The sequence below is a fragment of the Somniosus microcephalus genome, chromosome 10 (genome assembly GCF_052327205.1).
Source record: "Somniosus microcephalus isolate GS21.2 chromosome 10, FLI_Smic_1.0, whole genome shotgun sequence".
Taxonomy (NCBI): domain Eukaryota; kingdom Metazoa; phylum Chordata; class Chondrichthyes; order Squaliformes; family Somniosidae; genus Somniosus; species Somniosus microcephalus.
This window is the reverse complement of record NC_140996.1, coordinates 154,241,568-154,260,426: the sequence shown is the minus strand read 5'-3', so window position 1 is coordinate 154,260,426 and position 18,859 is coordinate 154,241,568.

Genomic DNA, 18,859 nt, shown 5'->3' with positions numbered 1-18,859 from the left:
GCTTCAGGTCAAGCATGGGCAAGGAAACCTCCTGCTGATTACCATCTACTGCGCTCCCTCAGCTGATGAATCAGTACTCTTCCATGTTGAACACCACTTGGAAGAAGCACTGAAGGTAGCAAGGGCACAGAATGTACTCTTGGTGATGGACATTGAAGTCCCCCACCCAGAGTGGCTCGGTAGCACCACTACTGACCGAGCTAGCCGAGTCCTGAAGGGGATAGCTGCCAGTCTGGATCTGCGACAAGTATTGAGAGAACCAACACAATGGGGGAAAAACCTACTTGACCTTGTTCTCACCAACCTACCTGTTGCATATGCATCTGTCCATGACAGCAGTGGTAGCAGTGACCACAACACAGTCCTTGTGGAGGTGAAGACCTGTCTTCACGCTGAGGTCATCCTGCATCGTGTTGTGTGGCACTACCACCGTGTTAAATGGGATAGATTCAGAACAGATCTAGCAGCTCAAAACTGGGCATCCATGAGGTTCTGTGGGCCATTAGCAGCGGCAGAATTGTATTCCACCGCAATCTGTAACCTCATGGCCTGGCATATCCCTCACTCTACCATTACCACCAAGCCAGGGGACCAACACTGGTTCAATGAGGAGTGCAGAAGAGCATGCCAGGAGCAGCACCAGGCGTACCTAAAAATGAGGTGCCAACCTGGGGAAGCTGCAACACAGAACAACATGCATGCCAAACAGCAAAAGCAGCATGCTATAGACAAAGCTAAGCGATCCCACAATCAACGGATCAGCTCAAAGCTCTGCAGTCCTGCCACATCCACTCGTGAAAGGTGGACAATTAAACAACTAACGGGAGGAGGAGGCGCCATGAATATTCCTATTCTCAATGATGGCGGAGCTCAGCATTCGAGTGCGAAAGACAAAGCGTTTGCAAGCATTTCCAGCCAAAAGTGCTGAGTGGATGATCCATCTTGGCCTCTTCCTGAGGTCCCCACCATCATGAAAGCCAGTCTTCAGCCAATTCAATTCACTCCACGTGATAGCAAGAAACGGCTGCGCGCACTGGATACAGCAAAGGCTATGGGCCCTGACAACATCCCAGCTATCGTACTGAAGACTTGTGCTCCAGAACTAGCCATGCTTCTAGCCAAGCTGTTCCAGTACAGCTACAACAAGGGAGATGGCTTATCGGGGGAAGGCAGCAGCAGCCAACTTCCTGGCACCGTGGGTGGTTCTGCTGCACAGGACGGGAGGAAAAAGAGCGGGAGAGCTATAGTGATAGGGGATTCTATTGTAAGGGGAATGGATAGGCATTTCTACGGCTGCAAACGAGAGTCCAGGATGGTATGTTGCCTCTCTGGTGCAAGGGTCAAGGATGTCTCGGAGCGGCTGCAGGGCATTCTGGAGGGGGAGGGTGAACAGCCAGTTGTCGTGGTGCATATAGGTACCAACAATATAGGTAAAAACTGGGATGAGGTCCTAAAAGCTGAATATAGGGAGTTAGGAGGCAAGTTAAAAAATAGGAACTCAAAGGTAATAATCTCAGGATTGCTACCAATGCCACGTGCTAGTCAGAGTAGCAATAGAAAGATATTTCAGATGAATATGTGGCTAGAGGAATGGTGCAAGGGGGAGGGATTCAAATTCCTGGGACATTGGAAACGGTTCTGGGGGAGGTGGGACCAGTACAAACTGGATGGTTTGCACCTGGGCAGGAACGGGACTGATGTCCTAGGGGTAGTGTTTGCTAGTGCTGTTGGGGAGGGTTTAAACTAAAATGGCAGGGGGTTGGGAACCTGTGCAGGGAGACAGAGGAAAGGGAAGCAAGGATAGAAGCAAAAGACAGGAAGGAGAAAAGCAAAAGTGGAAGGCAGAGAAATCAAGGGTGTAAATTAAACATGGCCACAGTAAATAATAATTCTAAAAGGTCTAAGAGTGTTAGAAAAAACAAGCTTGAAGGCTTTGTGTCTTAATGCGAGGAGCATTCGTAATAAGGTGGATGAATTAGCTGTGCAAATAGATGTAAACGGATATGATATAATTGGGATTATGGAGACATGGCTCCAGGGTGACCAAGGCTGGGAATTCAACATCCAGGGGTATTCAATATTCAGGAAAGACAGGCAAAAAGGAAAGGGAGGTGGGGCAGCATTGCTGGTTAAAGAGGAGATTAACACAATAGTAAGGAAGGATATTAGCTCTGATGATGTGGAATCTGTATGGGTAGAGCGGAGAAATACCAAGGGGCACAAAACGTTAGTGGGAGTTGTAAACAGACCCCCAAACAGTAATGCTGAGGTTGGGGATGACATTAAATGGGAAATTAGAGACTCGTACAATAAGGGCACAGCAGTTATCATGGGTGACTTTAATCTACATATAGATTGGGCTAACCAGATTAGTAACAATACTGTGGAGGAGGAATTTCTGGAGTGTATACAGGATGGTTTCCTGGACCAATATGTCGAGGAACCAACTAGAGATCAGGTCATCTTAGACTGGGTATTATGTAATGAGAAAGGATTAATTAGCAATCTTGTGTGAGGCCCCTTGGGGCAGAGCGATCATAATATGGTAGAATTCTTCATTAAGATGGAGAGTGAAGTATTTGACTCAGAGACTAGGGTCCTGAATTTAAATAAAGGAAACTATGATGGTATGAGTTGTGAGTTGGCTAGGATGGATTGGGGAACGTTACTTAAAGGGTTGACGGTGGATAGGCAATGGCAAACATTTAAAGATCGCATGGATGAACTACAGAATTTGTTCATCCCTGTTTGGCATAAAAATAAAACAAAAAGGTGACTCAACCGTGGCTAACAAGGGAAATTAGGGATAGCATAAGATCCAAGGAGAGGACATATAAATTGGCCATAAAAAGCAGCAAACCTGAGGATTGGGAGCAGTTTAGGATTCAACAAAGGAGGACAAAGGCATTAATTAAGAGGGGGAAAATAGAGTATGAGAGTAAGCTTGCAGGGAACATAAAAACTGACTGTAAAAGCTTCTATAGATATGTGAAGAGAAAAAGATTGGTAAAGTCAAGCGTAGATCCTTTGCAGTCAGAATCAGGGGAATTTATAATGGGGAACAAAGAAATGGCAGACTAATTAAATACATACTTTGGTTCTGTCTTCACAAAGGAGGACACAAATAACCTCCCAGAGATGTCGGGGAACATAGGTTCTAATGAGAGGGAGGAACTGAATGAAATCTGTATTTGTACGGAAATGGTGTTAGGGAAATTGATGGGATTGAAGGCTAATTAATCCCCAGGGCCTGATAATCTACATCCTAGGGTACTTAAGGAAGTGGCCCTAGAAATAGTAGATACATTGCTGGTCATCTTCCAAAATTCTATAGACTCTGGAACAGTTCCCATGGATTGGAGGGTAGCTAATGTAACTCCACTGTTCAAAAAAGGTGGTAGAGAGAAAACGGGGAATTATAGACCAGTCTGCCTGACATCGGTAGTGGGGAAAATGCTAGAGTCCATTATAAAAGATGTAATAGCAGAGCACTTGGAAAACAGTGACAGGATCGGACAAAGTCAACATGGATTTACAATAGGTAAATCGTGCTTGACTAATCTACTGGAACTTTTGATGATTAAGTGGTAGACTAGATAAGGGAGAACCAGTGGATGTGGAGTACTTGGACTTTAAGAAGGCTTTCGATAAGATCCCGCATAAGAGACTAGCGTGTAAAGTTAAAGCACATGGGATTGGGGGCAAGGTACTGACTTGGATAGAGAACTGGTTGGCAGACAGGAAGCAAAGAGTTGGAATAAACGGGTCTTTCTCCGAGTGGCAGGCAGTGACTAGTGGGGTACCGCAGGGATCGGTGCTAGGACCCCAGCTATTCACAATATATATTAATGATCTAGACGAGGGAACTAGATGTAATATCTCTAAGTTTGCAGACGACACAAAGATGGGTGGCCGAGTGTGCTGTGAGGAGGATGCCGAGAAACTCCATATGATTTGGACAGGTTGGGTGATTGGGCAGATGCATGGCAGGTGCAGTATAATGTGGATAAAAGCGAGGTTAACCATTTTGGTGGCAAAAACAGGAAGGCAGATTATTATCTGAACAGCAATAGATTGGGAGAAGGGGAAGTGCAACGAGACCTGGGTATTCTTGTGCACCAGTCGCTGAAGGTAAGCATGCAGGTGCAGCAGGCGGTTAAGAAGGCAAATGGTATGTTGGTCTTCATAGCGAGAGGATTCGAGTACAGGAGCAAGGATGTCTTGCTGCAGTTGTACAGGGCCTTGGTGAGACCACACCTTGAGTATTGTGTGCAGTTTTGGTCAGCTTATCTGAGGAAGGATGTTCTTGCCATGGAGGGAGTGCAGCGAAGATTCACCAGACTGATACCTGGGATGGCAGGAATGACGTATGAGGAGAGATTGGGTCGATTGGGATTATATTCGCTGGAGTTTAGAAGAATGAGAGGGGCTCTCATTGAAACTTATAAAATTCTAACAGGACTAGACAGACTAGATGCAGGAAGGCTGTTCCTGATGGCGGGGAGTCCAGAACCAGGGGTCACAGTCTAAAGATAAGGGGTAAGCCATTTAGGACAGAGATGAGGAGGAATTTCTTCACCCAGAGAGTGGTGAACCTGTGGCACTCTCTACCACAGAAGGCAGTTGAGGCCAATTCATTAAATATATTCAAGAAGGAGTTAGATATATTTCTTAAGGCTAAAGGGATCAAGGGATATGGGGAGAAAGCAGGGACAGGGTACTGAATTTGGATGATCAGCCATGATCTCATTAAATGGTGGAGCAGGCTCGAGGGGCCGAATGGCCTACTCCTGCTCCTATCTTCTATGTTTCTATGTAACACTGGCATCTATCCGACAATGTGGAAGACTGCCCAGGTATGCCCAGTGCAGAAAATGCAGGACAAATCCAACCCAGCCAATTACTGCCTCATCTGCCCGCTCTCAATCATCAGCAAAGTGATGGAAGGTGTTTTCGACAGTGCTATCAATCGGTACTTACTCACCAATAACCTGCTCACCAGTGCTCAGTTTGGGTTCCGCCAGGACCACTCCGCTCCAGACCTCATTACAGCCTTGGTCCAAACATGGACAAAAGAGCTCAATTCCAGGGGTGAGGTGAGAGTGACTGCCCTTGACATCAAGGAGCCCTAGTAAAACTGAAGTCACTGGGAATCGGGGGGAAAACTCTCCATTGGCTGGAGTCATACCTAGCACAAAGGAAGATGGTTGTGGTTGTTGGAGGTCAATCATCTCAGCCAAAGGACATCGCTGCAGGAGTTCCTCAGGGCAATGTCCTCGGCCCAACCATCCTCAGCTGCTTCATCAATGACCTCCCCTCCAACATAAGGTCGGAAGTGGGGATGTTCGCTGATGACTGCAGTGTTCAGTTCCATTCACGACTCCTCAGATAATGAAGCAGTCCATGCCCGCATGCAACAAAATCTGGATGACATTCAGGCTTGGGCTGATAAGGGGCAAGTAACATTCATGCCACACAAGTACCAGGCAATGACTATCTCCAACAAGAGAGAGTCTAACCACCACCCCATGACATTCAATGGCATTACATCACTGAATCCCCCACCATCAACATCCAGAGGGTCACCATTGACCAGAAACTTAACTGGACCAGCCACATAAGAGCTACAAGAGCAGGTCAGAGGCTGGGTAATCTGTGGCGAGTGTCTCACCTCATGACTCCCCAAAGCCTTTCTACCATCTACAAGGCGCAAGTCAGGCATGTGATGGAATACTCTCCACTTGCCTGGATGACTGCAGCTCCAACAACACTCAAGAAGTTCGATACCATCCAGGACAAAGCAACCCGTTTGATCGGTACCCCATCCTTCTCTTCTTAGGCAGTCCCTCAGAACTGAGGATGACTTGCTTCCACACTAAAAATGAGTTCTCAGGTGACTGATGAGTCCAATGCGGGACCTACAGTCTCTGTTACAGATGGGGCAGACAGTGGTTGAAGGGGCGAGTGGGTGTAGTGCTTGGTTTGACGTGTGCTTATTCCGCTGTTTGCACTTGGCTTCCACTTGCTCCCAGTGAAGAGACTCGAGGGGCTCGATTTTCATCGGGCTGTTGAGGCGGGATTGGAGGCGTGTGGGGGGGGGTTAAAATTGCAAAAACTGGCGGGTGGGCTCAACCCTGCCTCCATCCCGCCTCCAAGCAATTTTCATTAAATCGTGTCTACTGGTCCCGTCTCCGTCCCGCCTCCAAGAGGCGGGATGGGCCGTTAAGGCCCTTAACAAGCACTAAATTGCCTCTATAATGCCATTTTGATAGGCCTTGGTGATTTTAACCCTTTTCCGACGTGAAGCACGCTTGTTCTGAAACACGACGGTGAAACCTGGCGGTAGCACAATTGGATTGCTGACTATTAGCTGCAGCTCCACCATTAAATAGGATATTTGATCAGTCATCATTTGCAGCTGGCAGGACTTTGTTGTCTCATAGAAACATAGAAGATAGGAGCAGGAGTAGGCCATTCGGCCCTTCGAGCCTGCTCCGCCATTCAATGAGATCATGGCTGATCATCCAAATTCAGTACCCTGTCCCTGCCTTCTCCCCATATCCCTTGATCCCTTTAGCCTTAAGAAATATATCCAACTCTTTTTTGAATATATTTAATGAACTGGCCTCCACCCCCCACTGTGGCAGAGAATTCCACAGGTTCACCACTCTCTGGGTGAAGAAATTCCTCCTCATTTCAGTCCTAAATGGCTTACCCCTTATCCTTAGACTATGACCCCTGGTTCTGGACTCCCCAGCCATCATAAACATCCTTCCTGTATCAAGTCTGTCCAGGCCTAACAGAATTTTATAAGTTTCGATGAGATCCCCTCTCAATCTTCTAAACTTCAGTGAGTATAAGCCCAATCGACACAATCTCTCCTCATACGTCATTCCTGCCATCCCAGTTATCAGCCTGGTGAATCTTTGCTGCACTCCTTCCATGGCAAGAACGTCCTTCCTCAGGTAAGGCGACCAAAACTGCACACAGTACTCAAGGTGCGGTTTCACCAAGGCCCTGTACAACTGCAGCAAGACATCCTTGTTCCTGTACTCGAACCCTCTTGCTACATTTGCCTTCTTAACCGCCTGCTACACCTGCATGCTTACCTTCAGCGACTGGTGCACAAGAACACCCAGGTCTCTTTGCACTTCCCCTTCTCCCAATCTATTGCCATTCAAATAATAATCTGCCTTCCTGTTTTTGCCACCAAAGTGGATAACCTCACATTTATCCACATTATAGTGCATTTGCCATGTTTCTGCCCAATCACCCAATCTGTCCAAATTGTACTGGAGTTTCACGACATCCTCCTCACAGCTTACCCTCCCACCCAGCTTTGTGTCATCTGCAAATTTGGAGATATTACATCCAATTCCCTCGTCCAGATCATTAATATATATTGTGAACAGCTGGGGTCCTAGGACCGACCCTTGCGGTACCCCACTAGTCACTGCCTGCCACTCGGAAAACGACCCGTTTATTCCAACTCTTTGCTTTCTGTCCACCAACCAGTTCTCTATCCAAGTCAATACCTTGCCCCCAATCCCATGTGCCTTAATTTTGCACGCTAATCTCTTATGTGGGACCTTATCGAAAGCCTTCTGAAAGTCCAAATACACCACATCCACTGGTTCTCCCTTATCTATTTTACCAGTTACATCCTCAAAAAATTCCAGTAGATTAGTCAAGCATGATTTACCTTTTGTAAATCCATGTTGACTTTGTCCGATCCTGTCACTGCTTACCAAGTGCTCTGCTATTACATCTTTTATAATAGATTCTAGCATTTTCCCCACTACCGATGTCAGGCTTACCGGTCTATAATTCCCCGCTTTTTCTCGACCACCTTTTTTGAATAGTGGGATAACATTAGCTACCCTCCAATCCATGGGTACTGTTCCAGAGTCTATCGAGTTCTGGAAGATGACCAGCAATGCATCTACTATTTCCAGGGCCACTTCCTTAAGTACCCTGGGATGTAGATTATCAGGCCCTGGGGATTTATCGGCCTTTAGTCCCATCAATTTTCCTAACACCATTTCCCTACAAATACTGATTTCTTTCAGTTCCACCCTTTCATCAGGCCCTATGTTCCCCGGCATCTCTGGGAGGTTATTTGTGTCCTCCTTTGTGAAGACAGAACCAAAGTATGAATTTAGTTGGTCTGCCATTTCTTTGTTTCCCATTATAAATTCCCCTGATTCTGACTGTAAGGGACCTATGCTTGACTTCACCAATCTTTTTCTCTTCACATCAGGTCTGGGGTAAATTTTAGAAGGCATAACCACAGCTGTGGAAGTTTGGAGCCTGACACCCATCTCCAGTGTGACCTCCTGGGAAACCCCTCTTGCCACCTTCACTGAGCGCTTCCTCAACTGAGGCATATACCAAGTAATCCTAAGCCCTCAATGTGGAAGTCCCATTCGCGAAATGACACACGCCACAACTACAGCAGTAGCCATCAGATTTTTTATTTACATTAATCGTCTGATGGCTTTTTAACATAAAACATCAAATGTCACCCAAGTGACTACCCTTGTGACTATTTGTACAGTATCTTTCTTTTACACGTGCTCCTAAATGGTGCTTCCCCTGTGGCTTCAGCAGATGTGGCGGCCCCTTGCTCACTTTCTTGCTGCTCCTGTCTCGACACCTTTGGCGGGCGTCCTCTGGGGTTGCGAACCTGTGAGGGCTCGTCAACAGTCTGCTGCGGCTGGGCAGGGGTTGAGACGCCGATCTCAGATGGGTGTGGACTCTGGTGGGGCTCTGACTGAGGGCACTACAGTGGCATGGAAGTGTGAATGCTTGGAGAGGAGCCCCCACTTCCTTGATGTCTGCCACCAACTTCCCTCTCATGGGTCAGCACTTCCAAGTAGCTTGAGAGCACTTTGCTGCACATAAGGGGGGCCATGGGGACCCGAATTTGCACTGGCAGTCCTACTCAGAAGGACTTCCATGAAGGCCTGGTTTCTCTGCTCAATCGATGACCATCGCTCCTCCAGAGATGTCATTCTATTCAGAACACTCACCATGTTTTCTGCACTCTGGCAACTTATCACCTCCATGGGTTGCCATCCTTTCCATGGTAATGCGTTCATGTGCCAATGACTCCACAAAGGCTCTGCTCATGTGCGCAATGGACTCCTTTGTTCGCTCCACACTCGCAGCGGCCCTGGAGACAAAACCTGCCAGAGACTCCTGCATCTGTTCCTGGAGTTCCAGCACCGCTGATCTTATGGATGGACCCAGAGGCAGCGGGTCGACATGCAGCTGAGCCAAGCTGGCAGACTCCTGCGCCCTCTGACTAGGACTCTCCACTGCTGTCCCTGTCTCCACAGTCTACTGATGCTCACTTGTGAGCTGTGATACACCAGGTGACAACACTACTCTATCTCGCAATGGTTCCACCGAGGAGTGAGTGTCTGCGCTGGTGCTGGGTGCGCTGAATTCTGCTGACGCTGTGCCCTCAGAGGTTGCAGCTTCCACTGAGGGGTCTGGATGCTCAGGCTCTTCCTCCTGGCTAGTGGGAATGGGTGCTTGCAATGGTCCTGTGGGGGAGTAAAGGAGTCAGAGATGTGATGCCAAGGTTACATGCACATTGCATATTGCAGATGATCATAAGTCCATCTGTTAGAGCTTCAGAATCATTATCAGCGACTCATGCAATGTCATTGAGAGAGATGGAAAACTATTCTGTCACTAGCTTGCTGTGATGCACCCGTCTGTCCGTCCCCCACTTGCGCATCATCCTCCACTCCCACGATCTCCAGGACTGCCTCCTCCCAGGGGGTGAGGTGGGCTACTGAGGGTGGCCCTCCTCCTGTCCTCGCTCTTTCTCTCTTGTTGTGAGCTCTCTTTTCCTGCAATGAGGGAGGCAAGTGGAGGTTGAGTGAGAATGAAGGAGTGAGTGTAGAGAATCCATAGCATAGATGTTTAGAAGGAGACAAAGATGGAGTGAGGTGGCAAGACCACGGGCCCTCCCTGTGTGTTGTCAGTTGTTTTCATAGCATCACAGTGATAGGGAGTGTGAGGGCTGCATAGTCGAATAGTTAGGTGAGTGTGACCATAGAGAGAGAGGGAATGGGTATGGGTGCATGTATGTCAGTGTCAAGTGGGATGTGGAGGAAGAGATTGCTAAAGCTGAGTGCTGGTGAGGCGAGGCAATGGGAATCAGATTGAGGGTGATGGGAAATTCATACTCACTTTTCCAGTTCGCAGAAGGTCATGAAATCTCTTCCTGCACTGAAGCCAGGTTCTGCGGGTTACTGACAAAGAGTTGACCTCCTGGGCCACCTGGATACACACAGCCTTGGTTTGCTGGGGAGGCTTCTTCCTCCCTGAAGAAGGGAAGAGCACCTCTTTATTGGCTCTTGCTCCCTCCACTAAAGCCTGCAGGGCAACGTCATCGAAGTGGGGTGCAGACCTTGGTCTCTGGCTGGCCATTCTTCATGCAGGTGCCTCTCACAGCAAAGGCCATAAGGTTGGCAGTCTGCAGAAGAAGCAAGGCTTGTTGCAGATCTTAAATGCAGCAGCAATGATGACATCATCGGAGGCGACTTTCAGACTGGAAAAACTAATTGGCCATGGGTTCCCACACGTTGGAACTCAATTGGCCAATTAAGTTAAATTGCATCATTCTCCCACGTCGATTTAGAAACATAGAAACATAAAAGATAGGAGCAGGAGTAGGCCATTCAGCCCCTCGAGCCTGCTCCGCCATTCAATGAGATCATGGCTGATCATCCAAATTCAGTACCCTGTCCCTGCCTTCTCCCCATATCCCTTGATCCCTTTAGCCTTAAGAAATATATCCAACTCCTTCTTGAATACATTTAATGAACTGGCCTCCACCGCCCTCTGCGGCAGAGAATTCCACAGGTTCACCACTCTCTGGGTGAAGAAATTCCTCCTCATTTCAGTCCTAAATGGCTTACCCCTTATCCTTAGACTATGACCCCTGGTGCTGGACTCCTCAGCCATCGGAAACATCCTTCCTGCATCTAGTCTGTCCAGGCCTGACAGAATTTTATACGTTTCAATGAGATCCCCTCTCAATCTTCTAAACTCCAGTGAGTATAAACCCAATCGACACAATCTCTCCTCATACGTCATTCCTGCCATCCCAGTTATCAGCCTGGTGAATCTTCGCTGCACTCCTTCCATGGCAAGAATGTCCTTCCTCAGATAAGGCGACCAAAACTGCACACAATACTCAAGGTGCGGTCTCACCAAGGCCCTGTACAACTGCAGCAAGACATCCTTGTTCCTGTACTCGAACCCTCTTGCTACGAAGGCCAACATACCATTTGCTTTCTTAACCGCCTGCTGCACCTGCATGCTTACCTTCAGTGACTAGTGCACAAGAACACCCAGGTCTCTTTGCACTTCCCCTTCTCCCAATCTATTGCCATTCAAATAATAATCTGCCTTCCTGTTTTTGCCACCAAAGTAGATAACCTCACATTTATCCACATTATAGTGCATTTGCCATGTTTCTGCCCAATCACCCAACCTGTCCAAATTGTACTGGAGTTTCACGACATCCTCCTCACAGCACACCCTCCCACCCAGCTTTCTGTCGTCTGCAAACTTGGAGATATTACATCTAGTTCCCTCGTCTAGATCATTTATATATATTGTGAATAGCTGGGGTCATAGGACCGATCCTTGCGGTACCCCACTAGTCACTGCCTGCCACTCGGAAAACGACCCGTTTATTCCAACTCTTTGCTTTCTGTCCGCCAACCAGTTCCCTATCCAAGTCAATACCTTGCCCCCAATCCCATGTGCCTTAATTTTGCACGCTAATCTCTTATGCGGGACCTTATCGAAAGCCTTCTGAAAGTCCAAATACACCACATCTACTGGTTCTCCCTTATCTATTTTACCAGTTACATCCTCAAAAAATTCCAGTAGATTAGTCAAGCACGATTTACCTTTTGTAAATCCATGTTGACTTTGTCCGATCCTGTCACTGCTTTCCAAGTGCTCTGCTATTACATCTTTTATAATGGACTCTAGCATTTTCCCCACTACCGATGTCAGGTCTATAATTCCCCACTTTTTCTCTACCACATTTTTTGAATAGTGGGGTAACATTAGCACCCTCCAATCCATGGGTACCGTTCCAGAGTCTATCGCGTTCTGGAAGATGACCAGCAATGCAGCTACTATTTCAAATCAAATCAAATCAACTTTTATTGTCATTGTTAGTGCACAAGTGCAGTACAACGAAATATAGGCTTGCGGCTCCTGAGAGTGTACATTTGGATTAAGACATTTAAACATTCAACATACATTTGGCTTGTAGTATATTAACATAAATATGACCATAATAAAGTGCATTGGCAGATGTGCAGGCTTTAGAGTTTATTTGTGGAGTTCAGTAGGATGACAGCCCTGGGAAAGAAGCTGTTCCTAAATCTGGTCGTACGGGTGCGAATGCATCTGTAGCGTCTCCCAGATGGTAGGAGGGTGAACAGACTGTAGCTGGGGTGGGTAGGGTCTTTGATGATCGACCGTGCCCTCCGTAGACAGCGTTTCTGGTATATGTGCTCTATGGTCGGTAGCCGGGTGCCGGTAATGCGTTGGGCAGTTTTGACTACCCGCTGCAGGGCTTTCCGGTCATCGTAGCTACAGCTGCCATACCATACTGTGATACAGTTTGTCAGGATGCTCTCTATAGTGCAGCGGTAAAAGTTAGAGAGGATCAGGGGTGACAGATTACATCCCTTCAGCCTCCTTAAGAAATATAGGCGCTGCTGGGCCTTCTTCACCAGAGAGGAGGTGTTGAGGGACCAGGAGAGGTCTTCCGTGATTTTTAGGGCCACTTCCTTAAGTACCCTAGGATGTAGATTATCAGGCCCTGGGGATTTATCGGCCTTCAGTCCCATCAATTTTCCGAACACCATTTCCCTACAAATATTGATTTCTTTCAGTTCCACCCTTTCATCAGACCCTATATTCCCCGGCATCTCTGGGAGGTTATTTGTGTCCTCCTTTGTGAAGACAGAACCAAAATATGTAATTAGTTGGTCAGCCATATCTTTGTTCCCCATTATAAATTCCCCTGATTCTGACTGCAAGGGACCTACGCTTGACTTCACCAATCTTTTTCTCTTCACATATCTATAAAAGCTTTTACAGTCAGTTTTTATGTTCCCAGCTAGCTTACTCTCATATTCTATTTTCCCCTTCTTAATTAATCCCTTTGTCCTCCTTTGTTGAATCCTAAACTGCTCCCAATCCTCAGGATTATTGCTTTTTCTGGCCAATTTATATGTCCTCTCCTTGGATCTCATGCTATCCCTAATTTCCCTTGTTAGCCACGGTTGAGTCACCTTTTTTGTTTTATTTTTATGCCAAACTGGGATGAACAAATTCTGTAGTTCATCCATTCGGTCTTTGAATGTTTGCCATTGCCTATCCACCGTCAACCCTTTGAGTGACATTCCCCAATCAATCCTACCCAACTGGCACCTCAGACCATCGTAGTTTCCTTTATTTAAATTTAGGACCCTAGTCTGTGAGTCAACTGCTTCATTCTCCATCTTAATGAAGAATTCGATCATATTATGATCGCTCCGACCCAAGGGGCCTCGTAGAACAAGATTGCTAATTAATCCTTTCTCATTACATAATACCCAGTCTAAAATGGCCTGATCTCTGGTTGGTTCCTCGACATATTGGTCCAGGAAACCATCCCGTAAACACTTTAGAATCGGGTGGCTAACACGAAATGCGGATTACACGACCCCAGCCCGCCCCAGTATCAAAATCCAGCTCGAGGTATTCGGCACCTTCCCGGATGCTTCTCCTCCACTTTGTGCAGTCTTGGGCCAGGGATTCCCAGGTGTTGGTGGGGATGTTGCACTTTTTCAAGGAGGCTTGGAGGGGGTGCAGCGCAGATTCACCAGAATGGTACCAGTGCTTAAAGGGTCAAAGTTTGAGGACATATTGCATAAACTTGACTTGTATTCTCTTGAATATAGAAGATTGAGGGGTGATTTGATCGCAGTGTTTAAAATGTTAAAAAGATTTGATAGGGTAAATATGAAGAAACTATTTCCTCTGGTGGGGGAATCAGAACAAGGGAACATAATCTTACAATTAGAGCCAGGCCATTCAGCAGCAAAATCAGGAAGCATTTTTCACACAAAGGGTAGTAGAAATCTGCAACTCTTCCCCCAAAATGGCTGTGGACGCTAGGATAATAGGAACTTTCAAAACTGGAATAGATAGATTTTTGATAGGTAGGGGTAGCAAGCGAAATGGAGCAAAGGCAGGTAAATAGATTTGAGGTGCAGATCAACCATGATCTAATTGAATAGTGGAGCAGGCTCAAGGAACTGAATGGCCTACTCCTGTTCCTAAAACTTAAGTTAGTGTATATCTAAGGGGAATAACAACAGAAAATGCTGGAAATACTCAGCAGGCCAGGCAGCATCCGTGGAGAGAGAAACAGAGTTAACGTTTCAGGTCTGGGACCCTTCATCAGAACTGGAAAAAGCTGGAGATGTAACAGATAATAAGCAGTGTAAAGTCTGTGGGTTGTTTAGTTAATTAATACACAGACTACCAGAGTAACTTAAAACAGGACTTTACTATTCGAAGGTCAGGGCGAATCTGCCCAATAAATCCTGACACAACACTTATATACTGGTGTGGTCACCGTCGGTATTACAGTATACAGAAGCCAAACAAAGTAGTGCCACACCTAAAATAGTTCTCTTAAAGGTGAACGGTTACATACAATAGTTCTCTTAAAGGTAGACGGGTACATACACTGCAATCCTCCCTTTTTAGCTTACAACATACTTATTCCCCATTAAACATAACATATAATCAACTTCATGTAAAACAATTCACAGATATAGTCTCTGCGGGAAACAGTTCACAGATTCAGTCTCTGCGGGAACAGTTCACAGATTCAGTCTCTGGTCTTGACTCGGTCCGAACAACATCTCTGTGGTGTAGCCGGTTCACATTTCTAGCGTGACTCATCCAATAGTCTTTCCCTTGGCTTAACAGCTTGAACTTCCGTCCTGCTGAACCAGCAGTGCTGACTTTTACAAACAGCTGGACTGCCTTGGTAATTTTTCCTACTTTCCAACTGATTTGGCCCCCTTCGTAGGGCCCACGTGCATGATCTGATAGAAGTGATAATGATTTAGATGGTTATCGTCTTCTGCTTCGTCTTTTTCTTTTCTGCTTCTTGGAGACTCTCGGGGCTCCCTTATCCGCTGCCAGCTGTAGCGCCACCATCTCCCTATGTTCCTTAGACTTTAAGTGTTTCATCCTGATTTCTGCACTTTGGGAGTTTTCATCACAAGCTGGGCAGACCAAGTCATCGTAATATTCCGTGTCACTCAACAGGTCATGGTAATATTCGGTGTCGTCCTGAGCTAGTCTAGCGAGAGGGCCTGCTACTTCTTCCTTACCCAACTGGACGTTAGCCGACTGTTGTTCCCTCTCTAGACATCTTTCCTGAAGAGACTTCTTCATGCGTTCATATTCATCCCGCTATTCCTGGGTTTCCTGCCAATCCTTCACTAATGACCTCATTTGTGATTCCAATACTCCCCCTTCCATCGGGGATTGATTGATCGGGCTATTCAATCCTTCCCCTGGAGCAGCTGTTTCAACATTCTGTAGTTCACATTGACGTGATTCAGCGTACTTTCGGCAGCCCCGTAAAATCTGTGTTGCAACCTCAACTATTCCCCAAACTTTTGAGAGCTCCGAACCCCTTCCCTTTGAAGATTGAAGCTCGTGTTCAAATGGTTCCCATTGCAGAGTCTTGTCTCTCAGCATATGAAGGAGTTGGCTGACCGTTAACTCTTCCACGGGGACTCTGTGGATCAGAGTCTTCTCCATTTCATCCACCTTTTCCTCCAATGCTTTCACCTTTTTTTCCTCTTGTACTTTGGCTTTAAACGCTCAGAGAAGTTGCGCCTTGATGCTCTTCAGCTCATGTTCAGGGGCCATTCTTACAGTCTCTGTGCTTCTTACAGTTGCCTTTTCTTTCACTGAAAGAATTTCCAGTTGAATCTGTTCTTCAAGTTGTTGAACCTCGGTCATTGCCACCTCATATTTGTCTTGGGTTTCCTTCAATATTTTTATGAGTTCTTGGACATCTTGACTTTTTCATTGTTTTCATCTCTTGTACGAGACGGTAACTCAATTGTTCTAATTGTTGTCGTAATTTGAAATAAAGTTGAGTCCGAGCTCGGTGTTCTTCCGTCATGGATATGTCCTTAAACTGAACAGACTCAGAATTCTCTGTCAAACTATGTTGTCGTTGTTCGGTGGAGATCTGTTCTGAAACTTTGTTCTTCTCTGGAGCATAAGCCTTTCTGCATGCCTTCGTTTTTCCAACCTTAGTCGGCAAGTCCATTTTAGCCTTGTCTTTCACATTTGGGTTGGTCTTATCGTCATCCGATTCAGAATCTGAGCTGATTGTCTGCACCGAGTCCTCACTCGTTATGGCTTTTAGATAGTGCCATTCCATGTCTATTTTCTTGATCCACTCCCGTCCTAGAAGTGGTGGTCCTCCCTCAGGTAGTATGTATAAGTTCATTCTTGGGTGTTCTTTACCCCTATCTCTCACCTTGACTCTTATCTTCCCCATGGGGTATACTTTATGCCCCGTGTATGTCTGCAATATGAACTTGGTATCTCTTAAGGGTATATGTGAGAATAGCTGGTGGTAATCCCTTCGATTTATGACTGATAGAGCTGATCCAGTGTCCAACTCCATTTTCACTTGGACTCCAGCTATTTTTAGCATGACCCAGATAGTTTGTAGGTCAGCTTCCTTACTCACATTGTGAATTCTCAGACTACCCAGCTCCTGGCCGTTTGGGTCTGAGTCCGAATTCTGTTCGTCTGAACTCTTCTCAGCCACCTTGTGTACCTTGTTGTACTTTTCCTGTGATGGCTTCCTTTGGTTGTTGGTCCTGTGGTTGTTGGTCTTCTTCCCTGACCGGCATACCTTAGCTATGTGACCCAGTTTGCCACATTTCCTACATTCCTGGTTCTTAAACCAGCATTGGTTCTGGTCGTGTGTTGTCTTCCCACGACGATAACATTTTGTTGTTGTCGAGGTAATTTGATCCACACTGAGTGCCGCTGTCTTTAGCTGCATTTCCGCAGTTCCCTTCACTGCGGCTTCGTGCGATGCTGCAATAAGGACAGCCCTGTCAAGTGTAAGGCCGTTCTCTTCGAGTAGTCGCTTTTGCGTTCCTTCCTTTGCCAATCCGCACACGAACTTGTCTCGCAATGCCTCTGTCAGATTCCCTCCAAACTGGCAGTATTTCGCTAGTCTACGCAGTTCGACCAAGTATTCTGCATTGCTTTCGTCTTTCCGTTGCGTTCTCGCATAGAATTTGAATCGTTCCGCCAACATCAACAGTGTGGGGTTCAAGTGATCCTTCAGAACAGCCACAATATCATCGAAAGTCTGATCCACCGGTTTAGCTGGTGCTAGTAGATGCTTCAAGAGCCCGTATGTCTTCGCGCCCATCGAGTTTAGCAAGGTTATAGCTTTGTCATCTTCTTCTATTTTATTGGCCTCACCATAGATCTCAATGCGTTCCACATACGTGGCCCAGTCTTCTACCTCGGAATTAAAATCGTTGATGTTACCACGCTTAGGCATCTTCCTCTCTTCCTGATAACACCACGGATTATTTCTTTAAATTTTCTTTTTTTTTCAAGATGGCGGTTCCCGCGAAAATGGCGGTTTCCCGCGCTTATCTTCTCTCCCCGCCCACTTCAATGGCGGTTCCCCGCTTCTGTCTTCTTCTCCGCCTAATGGCGGCTTCCCGCGTTTCTTCCCCTGGCGGGAGGGGTACACTTTCCCCACGGGCGACGGCCGCTGGCTTTCAGGTTCACAGCCTGCGCGTCAGCTTCAGTGCTTTCCCTTTTCTCGGCAGGGCAACCGGCGCTGGGTACACCCCGTTGACGGCGAACAGTTTCAGCCGCTGGGCTGGCTCTCGCTCGGTTCCCCTTGCTCGGGCTCTGTCTCTCTCCCGCTCGCTCGGCTCTACCGGCGCTGGGTACACCCCGTTGACGGCGAACAGTTTCAGCCCCTGGACTGGCTCTCGCTCAGTCTCCCTTGCTCGGACTCTGTCTCTCTCCCGCTCGCTCGGCTCTACCGGCGCTGGGTACACCCCGTTGACGGAGAACAGTTTCAGCCGCTGGACTGGCTCTCGCTCAGTCTCCCTTGGTCGGCTCTGCCTCTCCCGCTCGCTCAGCTCCCAATCGCGCCTCCCAGCCCTCTCGCAGTCCGGTGCTTCCCTCCCCGGCTGCGGCTGAGTTTATCTCTTCCTGCGCCTACGTTCCCGGTCGCAGCGCTTCGTGGCTTCGGTCGCTGCCCGGCCTTTTTCGCCGGTCGCGGTCTAGCTGTCTCACGACGCCGTTGCGTCCCCCAGCCTGTCTGTACCGCGGCTTCCTTGCTCCACGCTGCCCCAGTCTCAGCGCCTCTGGACCCGACTTCTGTCCGGCTCCTTTCCCCCTCGACCGTGGTCGAGTGCACCGCCCTTATCCTCCGGTTATTCTTTTTACTTTCCCTTACTCACAGTCACCGTGGCCGCCTTGCTTCTCGTGCTGATCGGCTCACTCCTCACCATGGCAGAAGGGACAGTCAGTGCCTGTTGCTGATGGAAGTCTTTGTCTCTGAATTCTTCCTCCTTTCCAGCTCTGCAGACTCGAGTTTTCTCCCAGCAGAATGACGAGGGCGGTTGCCTCTTCTCGACGCTCGTTAACTGCTTCGGAATATTGTTGCCGCAGGGTACGATCGGACTCGTCGCCACTGTAAAGTCTGTGGGTTGTTTAGTTAATTAATACACAGACT